The 26746-nt window shown below is 43.8% G+C and overlaps 1 protein-coding gene and 1 pseudogene across 1 annotated transcript in view; one reads left to right on the top strand and one right to left on the bottom strand.

Moving 5' to 3' along the window:
* The window catches only part of MSN (moesin), a 78147-nt gene that overhangs the window by 37237 nt on the left and 14164 nt on the right, over positions 1-26746 (bottom strand). The window lies entirely within an intron of this gene.
* On the top strand, positions 4736-5117 carry LOC148773284 (prefoldin subunit 4 pseudogene; annotated as a pseudogene).

Genomic DNA, 26746 nt, shown 5'->3' with positions numbered 1-26746 from the left:
CAGCAGCAGCAGCACTTAGTAAACAGTAGACAAATCAGGATGTTGAGCTGAAAAAACTATGTGGAGAAGGCAGAACCAGCTTGCTTCCATTAAAAACTCTAAGTGGACACTGAATGGAAGTCTACTTTATGACAGAGGGCAAACCTAACTTTTAGGCTCTGGTACATTCACCATCACTCATTCTAGGGGAGACTAAACCCTTTATAACCACAAGGAAGGAAACTAAAAGGTCTCCTTTTTTTAGGACAGTTTTGTTTTAAAACTTAAATAGCAACTAATTTGGAAGGTCTCTGGCAGCAGGTACAGCCAAGACCCAAGCTGGAGGTGGGGACAGAGCAGGGAGGTACAGAGGGTGAAGACGACACAGCAGGGAAAGAGACAGGAATTTGAGGAATGGATTTATATCCAGGTAGCCAAGAACAACAGATTCTTCAATTCTCATAAAACTTTGAAGGCCCTGAATTAAAAGGAAAGAGGGCCTATCATTAATAAAATAAGTCTTTCACATGGATTAAGCCTCTCTCTGGGGCCACACCCAGCACAGTCACTAGCATCAGTTTCCTGCTTGACCCAGCTTCCTGCCTACAAGTTTCACAAGAAGTATTTATAGACTGGAAACACAGACCATTTGCAGCTGCCTGGAGACACTAGTTACGCAGAGCACCAGAAGAGGGCTCTATTCTCTCAGCTCAGAAACACACCACAGAAACCTCCAGCATCCCAGCTCTGAAGGGCACTGGAGCTGATTTAAGCATCAGCTTGGATTCCATCCATTAATAATGGGATTTCTGCCCTGTCCTGTGTTAAAACTGTTGAAGCCAGGATCAGTCAACTATGTAGGGACAAGAGGAGGCTTCCAGCTAAATAAAAAACTCTATTTTCCAAATTTATGGTTATTAGGAAGGGGTAGAGATAAATTGGGAGATTGGAATTAACCTATATACATTACTTATATGGGCTCCCCAGGTGGCGCAGTGGTAAAGAATCCACCAGCCAATGCAGGAGATGCAGGAGATTCGGGTTCAACCCCTGGGTTGGGAAGATCCCTTGGAGGAGGGCATGGCAACCCACTCCAGTATTCTTCCCTGAAGAATCCTATGGACAGAAGAGCCTAGCGAGCTACAGTCCATGGGGTCGCAAAGAGACACAACTGAGTGCACATGCGCACACACACACACACACACTGCTATATATAAAATAGATAACAAATAAGGACCTACCGTATATTACTCAATACTCTGTAATGACTTATATGGGAAAATAATCTAAAAGAGTGGATATAAGTGATTCACTATGCTGTACACCTGAAACTAGCACACTGTTATCTATTTTATATACAGTAGTCACTCCAGTGTTCTTGCCTGGAGAATCCCAGGGACGGGGGGAGCCTGGTGGGCTGCCGTCAGTGGGGTCACACAGAGTCGGACACGACTGAAGTGACTTAGCAGCAGCAGCAGCAGTCAAGCCACTCCAGTACTCTTGCCTAGAAAATCCCATGGACGGAGGCGCCTGGTAGGCTGCAGTCCGTGGGGTCGCTAAGGGTCAGACACGACTGAGCGACTTCACTTTCACTTTTCACTTTCACACATTGGAGAAGGAAATGGCAACCCACTCCAGTGTTCTTGCTTGGAGAATCCCAGGGACGGGGAAGCCTGGTGGGCTTCCATCTATGGGGTCACACAGAGTCAGACACGACTGAAGTGACTTAGCAGCAGCAGCAGTCAACTATACTCCAATATTTAAGAAAAAAAAGCTCTGTTTTGGTCCCAGAGCTAAGCTACGGTTGGCTTCCTGCCAACCTTGCTGGTATGCCAACAGTCAAACCTGGCATCTAGGGCACTCACAAAACTGGAGTCCTCATTCTAGAAATAATGGTCTCAGTTCTTTGAGAAATAAATCTTGGTATAGCTGAAAGATGCTTTAGAGTCTCTCTTACCTTTCTGTTTCTAAAACTCAGTTTTCTAATATATAAAATGAACCTAATAATATCAACCTCACAACAGGGTTATTGGAAGATTTAAGTTAAAATAACAGACAAGAAAGTACTTGGCATATCATAAGTAGAATGTGATGATTACTAGTGCCTCCATTTTTAGCCATGTTATTGCAAATATGCAATCTCTCCAGAATAATTTGAACTAAAAGCCGGTTTGACTACACCGAAGGGCTATGGGTTGCCAAGAAGACCTGCAGAGGGCCCTTCTAGCCTAAGTGCTCTTTGATTTTGGGGGAACTCTAAAATATGATTAGATTTCTACTTGGTTAGACAATTTGAAGCCATGCATATCAGAGAGAAACACACACATCCTTGCATTATTTTAAATGTTTTCTCTCTTGGGAGGGATAGGGATTTCCCCTCAAGAAGCAGAGCCCTGAAGTAAGACAGAGTACAACAGAGCACCTAGGCTACCTTGTCCTTTTAAAGGACGCCTGCTCTTCTTTCCTCATCCTAGGCTCTGCCTTGCCATTTTCTCTAATTGTGTCCCATTAATACACACAGGTTCCCAGCCCTCCAACACAACCCACCAAAATGTCCAAACTCCTTCAGCTGGTATCCAGAAAAATCACAAAGGGGGTCTGTAGATAGGCTAATCAGCATCAATTGGGAAAAAATTTTAAAGACACGTTTCCTGGCCTCACCCACAGAGATCATGATTTATTATTATATAGGAAGCAGGGCCCAGGCATCAGAATTTAAGAGCTTCAGATAATTCTAAGGCCCAGCCAAATTTGGGAACCTCTGGCATGGAATACAGCCTCTCAAGGGCTGGTGTCAACAGTCAATATGGGCAGAGGGATGCTCTATTGAAGGGAAACTACGTCAAGTAGATAGCAGTAACTACAGGGACATCTAGGCCAGTGGGCCTAGTGAATGGTTCTCCAGAGTTAAATGCAGCTTACCTCCACAAAAGATCAGGGGCTAAAGTAATTTCTCTACATACTGAAGTAATTCCTCTCTTGTAGAAGGAACATAGCTATGTAGTCTAAAAACCTGAGGGCGGGATCAAGCTCTGCCAAAAACAAGCCAGGATCTCTCAATCTTCCTACCTGAAAAATGGACAAAATGACACCCATGTGGCATAGGATTGTGCAGTGGCAATGTGGTATTTCCCAAACTTAACTGTTGGGAATCATTTGGGGCACTAACTTAAAAACCTAGATTCCTGGACCCCACTCCAAGCTTACTGAAAAAGACACTTCAGAGGAGGAGCTTGGAAGGCAGTAGTTTTGTCCCAGGTGATTCTTATCCTCTGGGAATTTTAAAGAAACATCAACTGGCGTAGATGCTATTGAGATGAGAGGTGAGACCAGATCTCTGGTCCTCCAAAATACTTTCTAGCTCAGAGATCCTCATAGTTGGGATCTTCAGGTTAGAACCCAGCAGAGCAGGCGCTACAGGCAGGAGAGGTAGGAGAGGCTTTGGGATTTCAAACAGAAAGCTAAGTGCTTTCTGGAATGACCAAACCCTCAGGCCATCGTCCAGAACCTTCCACTATCTTCCCATCTAGTTAAGAATTAGACAGTGGAAGGAAACAACTGGTACAAATACCTCAGCAGCCCAACAACATTGATCAAAAATACTCTAATTAGAGCCTCAATCAAAATCTTCTCAAGTTCTATGCCCCTTAAACACTCTCTCTTGGGAGAACTTTCAGGCAAGGAGCAGACCTTAAATGATACTCTCCCTTTCCTAGATGCTCTGGGAACTGAGGGAACAAGCCTTGTATTTGCATACAGGTGTGAACAGGTTGAAGTTGGGGACAGGTTGGGAACTCTAAGATAGGTGCAATCAATAACAGTGCACTGGAACCAACTTACACTAGAGCTGATCTCTTTATAAGTCCTCCTTCAAGGACCCTGTGTTGGTAGTTTGAAATCGGCCATGGTGAGAGTTGGACACGACTGAGTGACTGAACAACAACAAGTGGTGAGAGTATTTACACCATTGGGACTGTTAAACAGTACAAATTGTGGCTTCACCAGAGAGTTTGTGGTGAAACATTTATCAGCACATATAAAGGAAGCATCTATAGGCCCATTTTAAAAATAAGAAAACTGAGTCTCGATGAAGGGAAGCAACTACCATCTTTTAGTTGCATGACCTTGGACAAGAGCCAGTTCTAACTAGCAACACATCCTAGGCCCTTCCTACCAGCTCCCCAGGGGAGTAAGAAGCCCCTCTTGTCAACAAAAAGGTTGCTGACCCAAAGGGCTCCTCCATCAACTAATGGCCAAACAAGGGCGCCTAAGTGCACTTGGTGTATGTACCACCAAGGAAAGCAAGGAGTACAGAGACCGGGGCTGTGACATGAAGCCAACAAGAGAGGAAAGACACTGGAGTAGAGCAGGGAATGGGTTGGAAAGTCACAAAGGAAACCATAGCATTTTCTTAAAATCTCTTTACAAATATATGACGGACAGTGTGGGCTCTAGAGGGAGTCCTTTGGTGCACTGCAAGTCCCTCGATCTCTTGAAGCATCAATTTTCCTCCAAGTAAAATGGAAGCAACAATGCCTACCTCACAAGATAGTTGTGAGGAACAGCATTATCTCCTTTATTTATACAAAACAACCTGGCTTGGCACCAAGCATGTATTTGATATTTGATACATTTTGGTACCTTTCTCCTGCAACCTCATTATCAAATGCAGGACTTCTGACTCACCCTTATACAATAAAAATCCTAACCCCATGTGAACAGTGCTTTACAGTTTAAAAGACACTCATGGCCCAAGATGGCAGCCACCATGAAGAAGGTGGTTGCAGATGTCAGTCTTACAATACACAAATTAGCACGGAATACAAGTAGAATCATAGAACTAAAGGAAGAAATAGAAGTAAAAAAGAAGTAACTCCAAAATTTAGAAGATGTTTGTGAGGATATCATGCTTGCAGATGACTGCTTAATGATACCTTATCAGACTGGTAATGTTTTCATTAGCCATTCTTAGGAAGAAACACAAGAAATGTTAGCAAAAGCAAAGAAAAATTTGCAAGAAGAAACTGACACCTTAGAATCCAGAGTGGAATCAATTCAACAGGTATTAGCAGATTTGAAAAGTTCAGTTATATGCAAAATTTGGGAGTAACATAAACGTTGAAGGTGATGAAAGTTAAACATTGTATAAAACTTTTAAAAATCTGCTAATAAACTTGAATATTGTTTAAAATTATAATTTCCCTTCTTCAAATGATATGGAAAGCAAAACTTTTAAAAAAATTTTCATTCATTTAATGGAAATTTGCCTATTTTCACATCTTATTTACTTATACTTTTTGAAGACAGTATTCATCTATGTATTTTGCATAACAATTATATCAAGCGTAAGGGCTTTATGTAATGTTATTAAAATCAGTTAAGCAATAAAAAAGACACTTGTCCACATGCATTCTCTTGCTGAACTCGAGTCTGTACAAAAGACAGAGTACAGATCAGCACTATTTTATAGACAGGAGAAATGGAGGTTCAGTGAGGTAAATGGCAGTTTGTCCAAGTGTGAAGGAGACAGGACTAGAACCCAGGTCCTCCGAACTTGGAACTTTGCCCTCCCAATTTTCTCTTATTTAAGGTTGCAAGAAGCTCCTTCCAAAGGCTTACTTGCTATCATTTCTTTCATCCAATAAATTTAATGGCCTCTACCTCTTGTCTCAGGGCGCTACAAGAGGGGCTCTCCTTGGGATGGGAGAAGATCAAGGCAACACAGGATGGGAACAATCTTTCCTATAGTCGAGGGAGCCACCCTATTAGCTGGAAGTAATCAGCCAAGAATAGTGGACCAGTGACCTTGAGATAGTCCTTTCCTCTTAGGTCAAAGTGTGATCAATTGTACTGGGTAGGTCTTGATCAGTTGTTTTCAACTTTATTGCGTTTTTCAGCAGCTTCCTGCCTCTTCACTTTCCCAAACAGAAAATCACATGAAATTTCAAGATATAATGTACATAAAAGTAGAATTGTTCTGGTCAAAGGAAGGCTACCCCAAGCAGCTTGGCCAAATACAGTTTGCCAACCACTGGATGAGCAGCTTGGGGGAGGGAGGGAGCTTCAGTTCGAACCTTGTAAAATTCTACTCAACTCTGCCACTGGTTCCTTTGAGGACTTAAAGACTCCCTGGGGCTTAGTTTCCCTATCTGTGGTATGAGATGGTTGGACCAGTTGGTGCCTAAAAGTACTTTTTTGCCTTGTGGTTCTAGGAAAAGGGAGCCCAGCAATCCCTGTTGGTGGAGAACTGTAAAGAGAGATCAAGAAGAACAAAACCTCATCCCTATGCCCCAGAGAGCCCTTATGCCTCTGATGACTCTGAACTTAACTCTACAGTCGGTTCCTCAAGCACTGGCAGCTGGGAGGGTGGGCAGACAGGCAGGAAGGCGGGCGCCCCACCCTCTCTTGCACAGGAAGCTAGCTACATCCTCTTTTCCCCACCCCAGGCAGCACATCTCCAAAGGTCCCCAGCAGAAGTAGTGGGGGCAGGGAAAAGAAGAGGACGGGGCCAAAAGGAAACTGAACATTCAAATCACCTCAGTGTGCTAGGGAGCCATCTGTAGGGAGGGGACTGACGAGGGCCTGGGAAGAAGCAACAAAGCAACCACATTCTCTAGTGGAGCCCAGCTCCCTTGACAAAACCTTGCTAAAATGGCCTATGGCTACAGAGTCATAAGGCATGGGCTGGTAGAGCAGGCTGCCTGAGCCCACCCACTCCTTGCCACTGAGTTTCTCCAGCCTGAAGAGCTGCTCCTTACTCATAGGTGTTTACAGTTCTTTCTTAGACATGTCATGGGTGGGTGGGTAGGTGGGTGGGTGTACACATGAATTAACACTTGAGAAAAGAAGGGCTCCTCATGCCTCTCAAAGCCAAGGAGGCAGGCATCAACCCACATGGCCACACTACCAGCCCACTTTCCCGCGCCCACCCCCATACCCTGTGACTGGGGCCCAGCCCTCCCCACATCCTGTTCTCAGAGAACATGTGGCTGCCTGGGGAAAGATAATGTCATTACCACACTTCCCCTCCCTGGAGGAGGCTTTGGTTGACTAGGGAGGGAGCTGGAGTAATCTGCTTCATCAAGCTGAAAAATCTGCCGTAACCTCCCACTTTCACAGAAAAGGACAGGAAGAGTGACCAGCTAACTATGGAGGCATCTTCCACACTGGAGGATCCATGTCTACAGAAAGATGGTGATGGTCCAAAGTACTTCTGGAAAAATGAATTTTCTGAGGAAACACAAATAGGCAACTTCTATATTTGAAAACAAAACATGCCAATGCTCTTCCTTGATCAATGAACCAGGAGGTGCAAAACTACAGTAAATTTTTTAAAGGCTTCCAAATATCACTGAAGTTTCACTACACATGGATTTTAGATGCCAATATCAACATTTCTGCTAAAGCAACGTGATTTGCACAGGGTCTTAATGGGCCTAGAGTGCTTTGGCCACTGGGTAAAAGAAAATGACTTCAGGCCAATAGGAACAGCTCTCCCAACAAGATCAGAGGAAAAAATGGAGAGAGGATACCAGTCTGAGCCCACTCACCTTTCAATTTCCCTTCACTCCTCTCTAACCAGCTGACACCCTGACTCCTCCTTGTCTTCCCTTCCCAGACTATAAGTAGCAAAGTATGTGGCTGAACATTCCATCTGAATGTTCAGGGAGGGCCTCCTCATTCATACAGGGTGAGAAATCAGAAGGCAGATGCCATTCCACAGTGCTGCCTCACTAAGTGCAGACCTTCAGTGAGAACTTGGTCAATTACCCCTAAACAAATCATCCCCAGTCCCAACCAGCCTGCTGTTTTCTTACACCTAATCTTGCAGGCCAATCTAACTCTAGCACTTATCAAGGAACAAGATTTATCACGTAGGCCTTATGGAAATACCAACTCTTAGCACCCATTTCCAGTGGATGTGTTAAAGGCTGAAAAGTGGCATCTGGTGTCACACCTGCCCTAGGGTACCTCTGTTTGTAGCCACAGTCTTCACTTTTGTTATAGTCACCTTCCTGAAAGCAGAGTTATAGAGAGCCCAAGTAATGCCCTTGAGTTCTGAGCATCTATGACTGTTTTAGAAAAGTTTTAGGGAACAGTGAGGGAAGCAGTCAGTAAGAGAACAGAGACATGACATCCAGCTTATTAGTTATGGTTCCTACACAATTAACATAACTTCTCTAAAAGGTGCTTTGTATTTTTTGAGTTGATAAAGCCACATCTTGCCCTCCAAACCACAAGCTCAGCTACTAATTTACTAAGACCAGTAGAAACTGTTTAACTTTATCCAACCAATAATACCAGGGTTTTTAGCACCCCTACCACCAGAAACTTACAAATTTTGTACCCCCTAATGCTAAGGTGCAGAGAAGGCAATGGTGCCCCACTCCAGTACTCTTGCCTAGAAAATCCCATGGACAGAGGAGCCTGGTGGGCTGCAGTCCATGGGGTTGCCAAGAGTCGGACACGACTGAGCAACTTCACTTTCACTTTTCACTTTCATGCATTGGAGAAGGAAATGGCAACCCACTCCAGTGTTCTTGCCTGGAGAATCCCAGGGACGGGGCAGCCTGATGGGCTGCCGTCTATGGGGTCACACAGAGTCGGACACGACTGAAGCAACTTAGCAGCAGCAGCAGCAATGCTAAGGTAAGCATACATGAAATCATTTACTCCAAACACATACATACATCAGAGTTCTTCAGGTAGAGTAAGAAGCACCCCTACCCTAACTTTGGTTTACTTTCTTTAGATAGCAGCAGGGAAAAGGCCCACTACAATCTCTACAGAAATTACCCAGCAGCCTCCCAGGCAATAGATAATGTTCCATAATCCAGACTGAGCCCAAAACTTTACTTATAATTCTAATAAGGCCTAGAAAGCAAATAGGGCCAACTGTTACTTACCTCAGGTGTTTCAGAAGAGACCTCCATTCCCGACAGTCACATATATATACATGCTTGTTCCACACACCACTAAGTTATAAGACATCCAGCATAGACCAGGCCATGAGATGATGATTCTAAAGTTTGCACATGTACATATGTAAAAGTAAATGAGCAAGCATGTGGCAGTATTTCTTATAGGGGAGGGGTTGCAAGTAAATGAGGAATTACCATGTTGGACAGGGCTTCTCAGGTGGTTCAGTGATAAAGAATCCACCTGCCAATGCAGGAGACACAGGAGACGTGGGTTCAATGCCTGGGTTGGGAAGATGGGCTAGAGGAGGAAATGGCAACCCACTTCAGTATTCTTGCCTGGAAAATCCCATGAACAGAGAATCTTGGCGGGCTACACTCCATGGCGTCACAAAGAGTCAGACATGACAGTGATTGAGTATGAGTATGTACCACATACATTTGTACAGCAAGAGCAGTGATAGAGGTAATCAGAGGGAACTGTGGAAACATAAAGGGAACCCAGGCTATAATGGAGAAGGCAGGAGAGCAGGTTTCTAGAGAAAGAGCAGACCTGTCCTGAATGATAAAATATTTTCACAGGGAAAATATGTTACAGGGAAAGGGAAGCTCAAGGTATTCCAGGTAGACAAATAGCCTGTACAAGGACACAGAGGAAAGAAACACAACGTAGGCCCTTCAAATGGCACAGGAAAATTTACAATTCATGAAATCCCTCCCAAAAGTACAAAGTTAAGGGTCAAGGCCTCCTTGCCCAGCTCCCCGACCTTCTTGCCAGAAACTATCAGAAGAGAATACACTAGAGACCTTTCCACCACCACAGTATTGAATAGCAGTTCATCAGATGTGGGGAGGGGTGTGCCACAAGCAGAGACAGAAATCCCTGAAGACAAAGCCAGACAAGGTGGCCTAATATACAAGATATATGTTGGAAGCTGGCTTTTTTTCCCCGCACAGTCCCACTGAGGTACCAGCTTAGCTTAATGAGGACTTCCTACCCTAGCTTCCACAAACCTCGGGAGAACCACTCTCCAGATCTTGAGAGATCCCATTACAACCCACTTTCAGTCCATATAGAAAGCCTGTCTACTCACAGGCATATCTGGAAGGGTGACCAGACTAAGACCCACCTTGTACCTTACACCCCCCACACACACACACAAAGGAAGTGCAAACTACCAGCACAGCAAGGGCTGGGGTGGGCCTCAGCTATGGCTGCCTGGCTTTTGCAAAGGGGCAGGGACCCACAAACTGTTTTGCCTTCTTGAGTAATGGTTCCTCTAACCATTTTCCCCTCTGCACATTCTCTCTTTTACCCATCCCACAACCATCCTATCTAACCCGGGTTTCATAATATTTCTTCTCCTTTACCCTACTCCCTAATATTGGGACTTTCAAGGCTCCCCAGAGCTGGGGCTCTTTGCAGAGCAAAAGATGTACCCGCATAAATTCTTATACTGTTTCCCCTCATCAGGCTGCAGTGAAAGATAGTACAGTGCAGGGAACACATTTACAAATTAGAGGAAAAGCCTAAACTAGGGTCCTAAAATTATTTTATCTCAAATACTTAAAGAGAGCAAAATACAATGAAATAAATTACGAGAAATAGGGCTTTTATCAAGCACCTTCAATATACCAGACATCCTGCACGAGCTCTTTTCTCTCTCCTAAATTCCAAGGAAATGGGTATCATTTTTATCTCCATTTTAAAGATGAAAGACTTCCCTGGTGGTACAGTGGCTAACAATGCAAGGGACAGAGGTTTGATCCCAGGTCTGGGAAGATTTCACTTGCCACAGAGCAACTAACCCCATGGGCCACAACTACTGAGCCTGGGCTCTAGAGCCCATGTGCTGCAACTACTGAAGCCTGTGCACCTAGAGGCTGTGCTCCACAACAACAGAAGCCACTGCAATGAGAAACCCATGCACCCCATTTGTCCCAACAAGAGAAAACCCCTGAACAGCAATAATGACCCATCACAACCAAAAATAAATAAAAAAATAATAAATTATCTAAAAAATAAAGATGGAAAACTAAAATTCAGAAGGCTAAATACCTTACTCAAAGTCATGCAGCTATACATAATGGTTGAAAATATTTCTACACAATTGGCACACTTGATTTATCTTATGGTTACTATCCTCCTTTTTCAAGTCACCTTGAACAATACTGACCAGACACCCTCCCAAAGAAGTCATGAGAAAAACATGAGGCAACTCTACTTGGAATGCTCACCATTAACTGTCACCTTAAAATCATTTAAGCTAACCTCATTCACTGACTATTCACAAGTATGCTTTAGTCCCTAAGAGTCAGAACATCTTTACACATTCCACAAATCTTCTATACCGTTGGGTAGAGGTGTAGGGCTTTGGGGACAGAAGGGAAGGAGAGAGGAGGAGCAGCCCTGGTTACCCCTCAGGAAGCTCAATGGTTGAGCTGTCCAGATCTAAAGGAGCATAGACAGGGGAACTACAATCCTAGGTGTGTTTGGAGAAGGGTAGGGGCAGCAAAAGAGAGAAAAGAAAACATTCTAAAGCAGATCTGGTGCAACACCTCTTATAATCCTGACTTTTCCAGAAGAATGACTCATCTTTGGCACCATACTCTCTCCATTCCCAGGCACTTGGCAAGAATGGGCATGGGTGCCCAAACAGGCTGTACCCACATAAACACACAACAGTTAACAAAATGCAAACTTCCAGAATGCTGGATGTAAGGGCTCCAGATGGAACTTAGAATGCCTCCCTGTCAGGATAAGAGCTACACTCTGATATCACTCCTACAACAGATAGTCTCAGTATCTTGCTCTAAAAGTACCCAGGATTCCTTCTGTTCAGGCATAGTCTGGAAAGAACACAAAAGAGGCACCTTCTCAAAAAGTTACGCTTGATTTTAGGAGGCAAAATAGCCAGGGATGAAGTGTTGGGGGGAGGAGCAGGAAGAGTTATCCCCAGCTCCGGAATCCCCTGTCGTATTCAACTTTGGACTTTTGTCATTTGTTTTCAAATCTCTGTAATTACCATCAACAGGAGCTGCTTACTTACAAGATTTGGGGCCATCTGAGATAAAAAGCTAAGTCTTTCACAGGAAGAGAGAGGTTGAGGAGAGCATCATTTGTCAGGTTCTTTCTCCTCCAAGAAGAATACAATCCTAATTCTAACCCCTAGTGACTAAGACACCAAGTATATACCAGAAGGAGATACAGTGGTTTTGTTAGTTAGCATCCAACACAGAAGGGGCTAGCTACAAACATCTCGGTCATTAATCAAGAGAGCCAAAGGCCTACCATGTGCTTGGCTCAAGAAAGAGAAACTATGAGTTTATAAGAAATTGGTGTATAATAAATTGGTAGTATAAAGTACCACGGGTTGGCAAACTGTTTCTATGGGCCACATATGGTCTCTGTTGCATAGTCCTCTTTTTTTCTCTTTAACAATGCTTTTAAAATTTGAAGCCTATTCTTAAAAAAGCAGGCCTCACGGACAAGTTTGCTAATTGCTAGACTAGACTAGTAACTCCATTCACTATCTGCAACACCTCAAACCTGAACCAATAGCTCCTTCACATTCTACTTCCCATAGAAGATGGGCAGCAAGAGTGTTATCTGAAAGTTAACCAAAGAAAACTGGACCAGATCATCATACACAGTAGCCTATTCCCTTCCTAAGTAAGGGTATTGGCGGGGGGGGTGGTGTGCAGAGATAATAAGCTTAGACTACTAAACATCTATTTCTGAAAGGCTCATTCACATACCAGAAGGGCCCTGTGCCAAGCTGAACCCCCTCAATAACATGCCCCAGAAAAGGGGCTGAGTCAGTGAGAGCTTGATCCCTAGGCCTCTGGCTCAAACATCTGGTCTTGAAGAGCAAGTGGCATGTATGAAGAAGAAAGATAAAGGAGACCTTCCCAGCCAGCCTACTAGGGGCTCAAGAAACAGAAGGACATATGTGGCTTGCTTCCCTCCCTATCCCCTTAGAAAACATTTGGAGAATAAAAGGAAATCAAGTTGGAGCTGCCAAACTCAGTGGGAGGGAAAGCTAAGAATGAAACTAATGCCAACCCTCCAAGGATAAAGACCTCCATCAGTGGCCAACATTGCATACAAGCCTTTCTCCTCTGGACGTCTAGGAACTTCAGGGTCCAGTTAGCACTTCTCTCACAAGGAATTGGTAAAAAGAAACAACCATTCAGGAATGTCCATCTTCTAACCTCCCACCCCATGCCCTGACTCCTCATATTTGCCCTCCCATAGGAAAACAAACAAACAAACATATATTTGAAAGCATGTGTACGCTAAAAGTCAACTAATACTAAGAACTGTGGGCTTCTGGATACAAGGGATGCCACTGACAGCCAATGTTCAGATACAGCCCTTTCCTCTTCACCAGCTTTCAGATTCTTTCCCCAGGAAATAGAAGGTTTCCAGAGAAACTAGCCTGACTCAAGGGAGGGAACAGGAGAAGAAATGCCTCCAAATCAATTCAGCAGCTATTGAGCACCTGCAAAGTGTGGAGCAGGGTACTACAGAATACAGAGATTAAGAGAATACAGAGATTCCGACAATCTCTGAGAATACACAGAATACAGAGCTTATAACAAGCCCCTATTTCAAAGGGTTCCTCATCTAGTAGTGAAAAAATGTAATGACTAGATCCCACAGAATGCAGTGTGTGGTATATTTACCCAAAAGCTCCCAGTCACCATCCTCTTCAAATCAAAAGTTTCTTTGGAGGCTGGGGCAGGGAGAAAAGAAACCAAGATATCCTCCAAGTGCTGCCTCATTCTCCACTAAGTACCTTCATGTGCTCCTGGAAAGACTAGGAATAAAGTCCTATTTCCTATCAAAAAAGGAATTTATTCTTCAACTGAGGTACCGCATACAAAACAATGGAAAATAATAAAAGACCAGACTGTGATATGGTGTCAGGGCTTATGACAGAGATTGGTGTACTCTGAAAGTATAGGAGCAGCAGGGACTGGGACCTAGTCAGATGTAAAGGCTATCCAGCTTAAGCAGGAAGTAGAGAATCAACAGTCTTCAGTTCCAAAGCACCTTACCTTGGACACAGGGCAGGGTCCCAGCCCAGCACTTCTATTTGTAACTGAGGAATGAGGTCACCACGTCCTTGGGTTCTTACTCACCAACTCTGTGTAATGTTCCCACAAACTGAATGCCTTGGTGCCCACAGTATTACTCACTTTGCATCCTGTCCTAACCTTTCTCTCACACCACCACCAGCATGCACATGCCCAGACACTGGATTCGAGCTCTAAAGAGAGCTGCTTACCTCCCTGGGGTTCAGTTAGTTTTTTGAACCTCACCCCTTCCTCTAGTACTTGGGGCAGGTGGCATGGTGCATAACTCCCATCTCATCCAGGCCCCAAAACCAAGTTTAGAGGATGCATGAATGAGCTGTCTGGGTCACCTTTACTTCCAGCTACAAATGGAGTGGAAAGAGCCCTAGACAGTCTCAGCTCAGCTCAGCAATATTCATGCTGTGTGGGCACCAGTATGGACCTCCATTTCTCAGGCTCAGTTTTCTCAGATGTAACATGGAGAGGCTTCAGAATTAGAATATCCTAGAGGGGCTCTTCTCTGTCCAGGTGCGGTGGTCATGACTTGCTTTTTTCCATAGTTGGAGTCACAGAATTTGAGAACCTTGGAAGAGGAGGTCATGTGGACTAGTATTCTTATCTCGAAGATGAGGAAATGAAAACCTGGTAAATAAGGTTTGGGATTTAATATTACTCAGCCATTAAAAAGAATACATTTGAATCAGTTCTAATGAGGTGGATGAAACTGGAGCCTGTTATACAGAGTGAAGTAAGTCAGAAAGAAAAACACCAATACAGTATACTAACGCATATGTATCGGAGAAGGCAATGGCAAGCCATTCCAGTACTCTTGCCTGGAAAATCCCATGGATGGAGGAGCTTGGTGGGCTGCAGTCCATGGGGTTGCTAGGGGTCGGACACGACTGAGTGACTTCACTTTCACTTTTCACTTTCACACATTGGAGAAGGAAATGGCAACCCACTCCAGTGTTCTTGCCTGGAGAATCCCAGGGACAGGGGAGCCTGGTGGGCTTCCATCTATGGGGTCACACAGAGTCGGACACGACTGAAGTGACTTAGCAGTAGTGGCAGAGGAGCTCTTAAAAATAATACTGATGCCCAAAGCCCTAAGCCAAGACCTGAGTTTACAACGTGCTTCCACAAGCTGGCCAAGACCAATTAACTGTATAGGCAAGCTGGACTTTCCCAATGGATCAGAAGGCTGGTCTCATGAAGAACTCAACACTCTACTATAAGGAAGGCAGCCCTAACAGTTAAACTCCACCTTCATTCTAGCCCTTAGGGCCACTAGGGTCGTGAGTTCAAATTTCCCACTTTTCCTAACCTTGCTTCAAATCCACAAGGAAAAAAAAACTAAAATGTATCAACACTAGTAAATTCAACCTCACATGCTTTAACATTAAGCAAGCATTATGAATTTTCCTTCTTTTGAAGGATCAGGCCTATCTGCTGTTACAAAATGGGTTTTTTCATTTGCCGACAAGAAACTCACACTACACTATGGGGATGGTGACAAAGGAAAGCTGTTTCCACAGCCTTTGACTGTTCTAGTGATATAGTTCCTAGTAACAGTGTCACATTCCTGAGGGCTTACCAACTACTTGTGACCAGGAACTACACTAAACTGTCTACCTCATGATATCATCCTACTGCCTGTTTCTGGTGGGCTCCCCAAGAACTACCTTTCCAGAGCATCTCTCCCCTCCTTACTCAGATCAGGTCATGTCTGACTCCTGCCACCCTTGCCTGCCTAACCCTCCACCCAATTATACTCCATAACATTTCCAAAGCTTTTCTATGAAGGTTTCTCCTCTAAAGCCAGGTGTAGCTGATCACTCTCAACCTCTCAGAGCTAGTAGAATTGCCATTTGGCCCAGTATCACACAGAATGACAGCATATCTGAGATGTGTGCCACAAACCCATTACCCAAGGTGGGGCAGACCAGGCACAATTACTGAGGGAATGTAACATCTCTGAATACATTACAGCCTTTCGGAGCAGGAATGGCCCTCAGACATGAGCCAAATCAATTCTTTGTAGAATACACCATAGTCCCCAAAAGGGCAAAGGCCTGGCCAAGATTGCTCTGGGAAGCTAGCAGCAGAGCTCAGACTAAACTCCAGTTCTTCAACTCCAGAAGAGTGCTCTTTTCACAATTTCCCAATACCTCTTCCACTCAACAAGATGGACCAATGCTCATGTTCCCACCAAGGTCCAAACAAGACCCCATGTTAGCTAGGCCTAAGCAATCCTCAAACAATTCTCACTTCCTAACACGCAACATCCATGCACCCAAGAGCAAAGCAAAGTCATGTAAATTATTGGCCCAATCAGCTGGAAAGCTCGACCAGCCCTGAAGACAGTAGTCTGACATCAGCAAGAAGGGTGACAGAAAGCCAGCTGCGAAACAAGTGTCAGGCCAGGCCCCAAGCAGGCAGAACATGAACAGTATGACAGGTGGACATCCACTCAGAGACCCCAACTACTGTAATTCTCTCTAAATTTTATTCTTCACTCATGATATTTTGTTGTTGTTATTCTTTAGTCACTAAGTCATGTCCGACTCTTTTGCAACCCCATGGACTAGAGCCTGCCAGGCTCCTCTGTCCATGGGATTCTCCAGACAAGAATACTGGAGTGGGTTGCCATTTCCTCCTTCAGGGGATCTTCCTGACCTAGGAATCAAACCCACATCTCTTGAGTCTCCTGCATTAGTGGGCAGATTCCTTACCACTGAGCCACCAAGGAAGCCCTGTGATATTTTAGGAGAGACTAAAGGGAGGTTTAGCAACTACTAGAACAGGGAACGGAGAAGGCAATGGCAAGCCACTCCAGTACTCTTGCCTAGAAAATCCCATGGATGGAGGAGCCTGGTAGGCTCCAGTTCATGGGGTCGCTAAGGGTTGGACACGACTGAGCGACTTCACTTTCACTTTTCACTTTCACACATTGGAGAAGGAAATGGCAACCCACTCCAGTGTTTTTGCCTGGAGAATCCCAGGGATGGGGGAGCCTGGTGGGCTTCCGTCTACGGGGTCACACAGAGTCGGACACGACTGAAGTGACTTAGCAGTAGCAGAACAGGGAAAGGGCCTAATGTTTAAAGCTGCAACTTCTTTTCTAGCCTCAGAACTCTGGCTTAATCATGACTACGGTTTAAGTCCAGGCCTTTATGAAACAATACTCATTTCCCTGTTCTACGCCCTCTAGACCATGCAGCCTAAAGTCAAAGTCTTCTGTCTCCCACTCAAGTCCTGTTTCCCTTATTCATTAGCTGAGTGCTTTCTGCAGTTACTTAACCTCTCTGAGCCTCAGTTTCCCCATACAAAAAGCAGGGTTAATCATTCTTAACTTGCTAACTAGAGAGAGTTAATGAGTATCAAATGATATAATTACAGTGGTAAAAAGGGTTTTGGCAACAACAATGCATATCACAAATGTAAAGAATGATCAGTATTTGAGTTAGGGACTTTCATTCTTTTGGTCCATACATGAACTTAGTATAGCTAGGAACATTGAAAAGTAATTTCAGAACAATGCCAGCCAACCTATAAAGGAATTTCTTCAATTCATATCTGATAAGGCTGTTTTAAACAGGGAACTACTTGGAAAGCAAACAGCTACTCCCTAAACTCAGCAGTAGCAATCTAACCACTTTAAGATTTTTTTTGGAAATATTTACATAACTATGTCTTATTTGGACTATTACAAAAGCCAAGGGAGTTTGCATTCCCTGGGCTCATATGGCTTAGGTCAGGAAGTCCACACATAGCTAGGAGAAGAATGTTTTTGTTATGGATAGTTGAGAGCTGATTATATGGCAATACATCATTGGTCCCAAATGGTCTATAAAAGATCTGTTCTACAGAAGTGAAATTTTCCTGATAACTGAGACTTACTCTTTTAAGGATCAGAACCATTCTTAATGGTGAAGTGAAAGCCTTTTATCCATTGATCACGTTTTACTGCCTTTGTCAACAGAGGGTGTAAAAATATGATTTATGCTTCTCTGAGTACCTGAATTTTATATGCTTGCTTTTCAACAGAATGGGCTTTTTAATGTTATCCAAGTTTTCCATCAACACTGAGGATTATCATCTCTACTTTATCAATGAAGAATGGTAGGTTCATAGAGGTTAACGGACTTCCAAAAGGTCACATAACCAATAAATGTTGAAAACACAGATATTTCTACAAGGCTGGAGTACAATAAACGCCTAAAGATACTTTGGATCCAAGCCTTCTCAAGTAACCCAAGAAATTCTTTAAAATGTCATTCCCTTTCCCTTTTTAGAATATGATCTCAGACCCTTGCTCTCCCTGCCCCACGAGGATTCAGAAATCTCTAATCACTCAATTTGCAGGCAGCTTCCTGTTTGTCTAAAGGGGAAGACAATAATGCCTGCAGTAGTCTATAGTAGGCCTGGTCTAGTCAAGGTCAACCTCTGATGGCAGAGACTTCAGGATTGAAAGCTGGGCAAGCATAAGCTCTGCTCCACCCACTGTGAAAGTCTGGGAACTAAGAAGACAAGAGAAGGGTGGGGCATGTTATAAGTGGGCAGAAAAGAGCCTGCATTTCTGGTAATCCTGCTTCTCCTTGCCTGGCCTGGCTTCTTCAACATGATCAATATCCTCAAAATAGCAAGCTTCTAAGAACAGGAACGGTCACTGGCCTAGAATTTTTTTTAATATACTGTGTATACATCACTCACCTAGAGCCAGACATCCTGGAATGTGAAGTCAAGTGGGCCTTAGGAAGCATCACTACAAACAAAGCTAGTGGAGGTAATGGAATTCCAATTGAGCTGTTTCAAATCATGAAAGATGATGCTGTGAAAGTGCTGCACTCAATATGACAGCACATTTGGAAAACTCAGCAGTGGCCACAGGACTGGAAAAGGTCAGTTTTCATTCCAAACCCAAAGAAAGGCAATGCCAAAGAATATACAAACTACCGCACAACTGCACTCATCTGCAGCACACGCTAGTAAAGTGATGCTTAAAATTCTCCAAGGCAGGCTTCAGCAATACGTGAACCATGAACTTCCAGATGTTCAAGCTGCTTTTAGAAAAGGCAAAGGAACCAGAGATCAAATCGCCAACATCCTCTGGATCATGGAAAAAGCAAGGGAGTTCCAGAAAAACATCTATCTGCTTCATTCACTATGCCAAAGCCTTTGACTGTGTGAATCACAATAAACTGTGGAAAATTCTGAAAGAGATGGAAATACCAGACCACCTGACCTGCCTTTTGAGAAACCTATATGCAGGTGAGGAAGCAACAGTTAGAATTGGACATGTAACAACAGACTGGTTCCAAACAGGAAAAGGAGTACGTCAAGGCCTACTTATATGCAGAGTACATCATGAGAAACGCTGGGCTGGAGGAAGCACAAGCTGGAATCAAGATTGCGGGAGAAATATCAATAACCTCAGATATGCAGATGACACCACACTTATGGCAGAAAGTGAAGAAGAACTAAAGAGCCTCTTGATGAAAGTGAAAGAGGAGAGTGGAAAAAGTAGGCTTAAAGCTCAACATTCAGAAAACTAAGATCATGGCATCTGGTCCCATCACTTTATGGCAAATAAATGGGGAAAAAACGGAAACAGTGGCTGACTTTATTTTTCTGGGCTCCAAAAGCACTGCAGATGGTGATTGCAGCCATGAAACTAAAAGACACTTATGCCTTGGAAGGAAAGTTATGACCAACCTAGATATCATATTAAAAAGCAGAGACATTACTTTGTCAGCAAAGGTCCATCTAGTCAAGGCTATGGTTTTACCAGTGGTCATGTATGGATGTGAAAGTTGGACTATAAAAAAGCTGAGCACCAAAGAATTGATGCTTTTGAACTGTGGTGTTGGAGAAGACTCTTGAGTGTCCCTTAGACTGCAAGATCAGTCCTGGATGTTCATTGGAAGGACTGATGTTGAAGCTGAAACTCCAATACTTTGGCCACCTGATGCGAGGAGCTAACTCATTTGAAAAGACCCTGATGTTGGGAAAGATTGAAGGCAGGAGGAGAAGGGGACGACAGAAGATGAGATGGTTGGATGGCATCACCGAGTCAATGGACATGGGTTTGGGTGGACTCTGGGACTTGGTTATGGACAAGGAGGCCTGACGTGCTGCGGTTCATGGGGTCGCAAAGAGACAGACACGACTGAGCAAGTGAACTGAACTGAACAGTTGACCCTGAACAACACGGCTTTAAGCTGTGCTGGTCCACTTAATAAACATATTTTTTTTCAATAAATACATACTATAGTACCACACAATCTGTGGTTGGCTGAACCTGTGGTTGGCTGGTTGAATATGCGGGTGTAGAACCAAGGATATTGAGGGCCAACTGTAAAGTTAAAAGGAGAATTTCAACTGGCAGGACATGGGCGGGGGAAGTGGGTGCCCTGACTTCCCTATTGTTCAAAGGTCAACTGTATTTATTTGCATTTCAAAAATCACTCTTTCTCAACTCTTCAATTAGATGCCTCAGCTATAGCAGAACACTGCAAAATTCTAATTTGCTGCCACCTGGACAAGATCCCTGGTAAGTATGGGATGCTGCTGCTGCTGCTAGATCACTTCAGTCGTGTCCGACTCTGTGTGACCCCATAGACGGAAGCCCACCAGGCTTCCCCATCCCTGGGATTCTCCAGGCAAGAACACTGGAGTGGGTTGCCATTTCCTTCTCCAATGTGTGAAAGTGAAAAGTGAAAGTGAAGTCGCTCAGTCGCGTCCAACCCTTAGCGACCCCACGGACTGCAGCCTACCAGGCTCCTCCATCCATGGGATTTTCTAGGCAAGAGTACTGGAGTGGCTTGCCATTGCCTTCTCCGAAGTATGGAATGAGCAGATTCTAATCCAACTTCACTATTCTTCTCTGGGGAAGACTGGAAAGGCATGTGCACACCAACAAAGTGCGCGTGCATACACGTACACAGACACATACAGACACACACACACATACAGCTTCCTTCCTCAACCCAAGATAGCTACAGCAATCCAGAGGTGGTCTGAGGAACAGCGTTCTCAGTAATGTACTGTTTGGAATCAAACTATTCCAAATTGGCAAAACCACAGAAAAGGGAGGGGGTCTACTTTAAGCACAGGGAAGTGGTTTACCCTACTATTCCCAGCAAATCTGAGGTTCCTAATATCATATCACAGAAAGAATTCAGTGACAAAGTTATAGATAAGAAGTGGATTTATTTAAAGAAAAGCACACTCCACAGACAAAGAATGAGCCATCTCAGAAGGCAAGAGAGCCCTGAAATATGGCAATTAGTTTTTATGCATTGGGTTATTTCTTAGGCTATTGAGTAGGAGGATTATCCCAATTAATTTGGGGAAGGGGTGGGGATTTCCAGGAACTAGGCCACTGCTGACTTTTTGGCTTTTTACGCTTAGCCTCAGAACTGTCAGACTTTATTTTCTTGGGCCCCAAAAAAATCACTGCAGATGGTGACTGCAGCCATGAAATTAAAAGACACTTGCTCCTTGGAAGAAAAGCTATGACAAACATAGATAGCATATTAATAAGCATAAACATTACTTTGCCATCAAAGGTCCATATAGTTAAAGCTATGATTTTTCAGTAGTCATGTATGGATGTGAGTTGGACCATAAAGAAGGCTGAATGCTGAAGAACTGATACTTTGGAGCTTAGTGTTGGAGAAGACTCTTGGACTGCAAGGAGATCAAACCAGTCAATCCTAAAGGAATTAATCCCTGAATATTCATTAGAAAGACTGATGCTGAAGCTCCAATACTTTGGCCACCTGATGGGAAGAGCAAACTCATTAGAAAAGGCCCTGATGCTGGGAAAAATTGAGGGCAGGAGGAGAAGGGGACAACAGAGGACAAGATGGTTGGATGGCATCACTAACTCAATGGACATGAGTTTGAGCAAGCTCTGGGAGATGGTGAAGGGCAGGGGAACCTGGCATGCTGCTGTCCATGGGGCCGCAAGAGTTGGACACAACTGAGACTGAACAACAATAGAACTGTCATGTTGTTGTTGGATGTGTCATTTAGCATGCTAATGTATTACAATGAGTAATGATGACACTTAAGATCTACTGAAAAGCAAATCTTCCACCATCCTGGACCTAGTTGGTTCTAACCAGTTTTTGTCATGTCCTATGGCTATATCATTCTTTTATAGATTGTGCCCTTCCACCTTCCCTATTGTTTTACTACCACCAATCACTCCACTAAGATAACTTAAGCATGGGTGAAATCACAGCAGTCTCTAAAAGTGGGGCCTACAGAGCTTGGAAAAGGGAACAGCTATCATCATTTTATTCTTTATCCCAACAAAAGCGTCCACAAGTCCTACCTTCTCCAGAAATCCTTCTCTCTCAGGTCTCAGGTAGGCAAACCCTTAGAGTGTTCTCTTTATTTTCCATTCAAAGAAGAATATGAGTGCTTTTCATTTGTGAAAAACTTTTAAATGCTTTTAAGTGTTCTACTCACTTGATAAATCGATTATTAATGAGCCCACACAGATGCTAAAATCTGATTTGATATGAAAAGATGCGCACCACATGGTAAGTTTAAAAAGCAAGTAGTTGAACAGTATGAATTTGTATTATGTATGTATTTAAACTTCTATGTGTATAAATGCATTTAAAAAGGAGTCTAAGTTCACATTAAATAACTAGTTCACACAAATGCTGGTTGTCTCTAGAGAATAGTCAGGGCAGAAGACAGGAGATTTTAAATTTTTCAGTGCTATTTTATTTCCACAGCAAATATGTATCAGTTTCATAATGAAAAAACAAATCAAAAACTGCAAAATAAAGTCTGATTTTGTCTGCCCTACCAAAAAGCACAGATTGCATCTGTTAATATTCTTCATACAGTGTCTAGCTCAGCACTATAAGAACAGATGAAAAAAGTCCTTTAAAGACTAGATGACCCTCAAAGGCTCTTGCTATTTTAGGCCACCCAATCCTATCTTGTAGGCCTACTCCTATATCTCTCAAATGCTGGCCATACTCCTCTTTCAGGGAATGTGTGGGAGAAAAAGTACCTCCTATGGTATCACCGACTCTGTGGACATGAGTTTGAGTGAACTCAGGGAGTTGGTGATGGATAGGGAGGCCTGGCGTGCTGTGATCCATGGGGTCGCGGAGAGTCGGACACGACTGAGCGACTGAACTGAACTGAACTGAACTGAACTGATTGCTCCTCAAATTAGCTTACCTTTACTAAAACAGAAAAGCCTACCTTTACCAAATCTGCAAAGATGGGCAGTCTGGGACCTAAGGGAGCCTGGATGGTGGTGGCAGTAGTAGTGACAACAGGAACAACAGCAGAATACAGCTGCTGGGTGTCCCAACATGATGATCTATAGGATTTCCCTGCTCTCCTCCCAGAACTATATCTGGCCCTACCCATCTCTTAGCAAAGAAACCAACTCAATCCTTAAACCTCAGGAGCACAAACTTCTCAGGATTAGATTACCCAATGCAGTCCTGCCTGCTGGCCATGCCACAATGAGCAGTTGTTGTTGTTCAGTTGCTCAGTCATGTCTTTGCGACCCCATGGACTACAGCATGCCATGTTTCCCTGTCCTTCAGCATCGCCCAGAGCTTGCTCAAACTCATGTCCATCGAGTCGGTGATGCCATCCAACCATCTTGCCCTCTGTTGTCCCCTTCTCCTGCTTTCAATCTTTCCCAGCAACACGGTCTTTTCTAATGAGTCAGCTCTTTCCTGAGAGAGAGTGGCCACCACTTTCACTAGGTGGCCAAAGTATTGGAGCTTCAGCTTCAGCATCAGTCCTTCAGAAGAATATTCAGGATTGATTTCCTTTAGGATTGACTGGTTTAATCTCCTTGTAATCCAAGAGACTCTCAAGAGTCTTCTCCAACACCACAGTTCAAAAGCATCAATTCTTCGGCACTCAGCCTTCTTTATGGTCCAATTCTCACATCCATACATGACTACTGGAAAAACAATAGTTTTGACCATATAGACCATTGCTGGCAAAGTAATGTCTCTGCTTTTTAATATGTTACCTATGTTTGTCATTACTTTTCTTCCAAGGAGCAAGCGTCTTTTAATTTCATGGCTGCAGTTACCATCTGCAGTGATTTTGGATGCCAAGAAAATTGACTGTCACTGTTTCCATTGTTTCCCCTTCTATTTGAAATGAAGTGATAGGACCAGATGCCATGATCTTAGTTTTTCGAATGTTGAGTTTTAATCCAGCTTTTTCACTCTCCTCTTTCACTTTCATCAAGAAGTTCTTTAGTTCCTCTTTGGTTTCTGCCATAAGGGTGGTGTCATGAGCAGTACACAAACAAAAAAGTAAAAATTTTAAAAAGCTGGGTGATTCTTGGTACTCCAGGGTCAAATTCTGGGTTGCTTCACAAAGACATATAAAATTGCTTACATAGCTACCTGTTCAGTTCAGTTCAGTCGCTCAGTTGTGTCTGACTCTTTGCGACACCATGATTCACAGCACGCCAGGCCTCCCTGTCCATCACCAACTCCCGGAGTTCACTCAAACCCACCTCCATCGAGTCGGTGATGCCATCCAGCCATCTCATTCTCTGTTGTCCCCTTCTCCCTCCGCCCCCAATCCCTGCCAGCATCAGAGTCTTTCCCAGTAAGTCAACTTGTCGCATGAGGTGGCCAAAGTATTGGAGTTTCAGCTTTAGCATCAGTTAGACTCCACTAACAGAGAAGGCAATGGCAAGCCACTCCAGTGTTCTTGCCTGGAGAATCCCAGGGACGGGGGAGCCTGGTGGGCTTCTGTCTATGGGGTCGCACAGAGTTGGACACGACTGAAGTGACTTAGTACTTAGTAGTAGACTCCACTAAAAACTTTGATTTAAATATTGTCCTTTGGTGTGAACACTACTGTATTGTGTGGAGACATGGCAAAAGAGAATGGAAATTAATTATGAACAAGCTAGCCACTCACAGGTAAACAGGTTCTTCAAGGTACACAAAAGGGAAAAATTCCTCCCCATTTCTTGGCACTGTTTAGCTCTATTCTGCCAGGGTCCAGCTAGGTTCACATTAGGCAATTTCCAGTGGGCCCCTGAAACTGTTGTTTGGCTTTCTAGTAGACCTAAACAAAGGAGTCTCTGCAAGACAATTCCAATTTGACAGTAGTAGCTATTAATGTATTTATTGAACAAATTATTAGTGAGCTAAGCTGATAGAAGGGGGAGACAGAGGACGAGGGGGTTGAATGGCATCACTGACTCAATGGACATGAGTTTAAGCAAACTTCAGGAGATAGTGAAGGACAGGGAAGCTGGGCATGCTTCAGTTCATGGGGTCACAAAGAGTCAGATTCAACTTAGCAATTTAACAACAACAAGCTGATAGAATGAAAAGAATACACTCCTGAGAGTCTTGGCTTAAAGTCTGTCTTCTGCCCCTGACTCATTGCATGAACTTGAGCAAGTCTCTTCCCCTTGTTGTGTTTTATAGTTAACCAGCAGATCTTCCATAGGTTCAGGTAATTTGCTTCTTCATAAAACATACAATTCTGTGGTGGATTCAGGGTTTTCAGATGGCCAGGACAGCAGGAAGGAGTCATGGGTAATATGTGGATAAAACAAAAACCACACTAGGTGGAGGAGAATCTCTACCCAAACACCTTAAAGTTCTCCATGAGCTGTTTGCACAAGACAGGTGGGATGGGCAGGCCTCTGAAGAGCATATGAAGACATGAGTTCTGTCCTTCTAACAGTACTTGGCTGATTTGAGGCCAGAAGCCCTAAAAGGTGACCAATTTTACCATCGCTTCTATAAATACTTACACCTCCAGCTGAAGAGATGTTAGAAGACCCTCTACTCTAGTACCGCTCATTTGTTGCTGAAGAGAAGATGGTACCTCCCTCCCCAGCCACTTGTGGCCATTTTTGAGTAGGGTTGTACTGGGGCCAATTGGAGCCATGTTGCCCAGTTAAGTGGGGAGATGGGACTTCCCTACATATATTCCACTAAAAGCATCAGGTTGTGGGGCACCTATGGGAATGCTTGCTGAGGGAAATTGTAGCACCTGACATAATGGGCTCAGAAGCTTGTGAATAACTACACAGAGAGAACATACACAGAGGCCAACTGGAACAAAAATTATGGGGTGCCCTAGCTCTACTCTTCCTCCCCTGTGCCCCATACCTCACAGAGCACCTCCAGGTGCATTAGTGCCTGAATATTCACCCATAACCCTAAGGAGTAGGGTTCTATTACTCTTTCCATTTTACAGATGGGAAACTGAGAACTGGAATGGTTTGAGAAGTTTGCACTGGTGGCTCAAGTTCAGACAGACTCTCTCTCATGTCTCTCTTCCCTAAAGGTGCTAATGTACCCTATCCTTCTCCAAGGTGTATTTTCTCCATTATTGGTGCCTATAGTATGTCCTACCAGGTACTCATCCAACACTGGATCCCTTACATATATTATTGCTGCAAATATTACCCTTCTCCATGTCTCTCACTGACTATGTGCTCTCCAAAGGCCTGCCCATCCCTAACCATCTCTACCTGAACAACAGCCACTTCTTGAGGCAAGAAGAGTTAAAAACTTTCAAATCCACATTTTTGCTAAAGGAGAAAGAATGGGAGCCCAGATGGCTGCAATACCACATGCTAAGTATCATAACAGAAATTCTTACAAAGTACAGTGGGTACACAGAAGATACTGCAACTAATACTACAGGGAGTATTAAAGCATCCAATGGAGGTGTCACAGAGTAGGTGGAGTTGAGGAAGATACACTTGACATTTCAAGTTG

This window comes from Moschus berezovskii, chromosome X (genome assembly GCF_049115385.1).
Source record: "Moschus berezovskii isolate FMDL1 chromosome X, NW_MosBer_1.0, whole genome shotgun sequence".
Lineage (NCBI taxonomy): Eukaryota > Metazoa > Chordata > Mammalia > Artiodactyla > Moschidae > Moschus > Moschus berezovskii.
The sequence above is the reverse complement of the archived record's forward strand: the minus strand, read 5'-3'. Positions and strand labels throughout refer to the sequence as shown.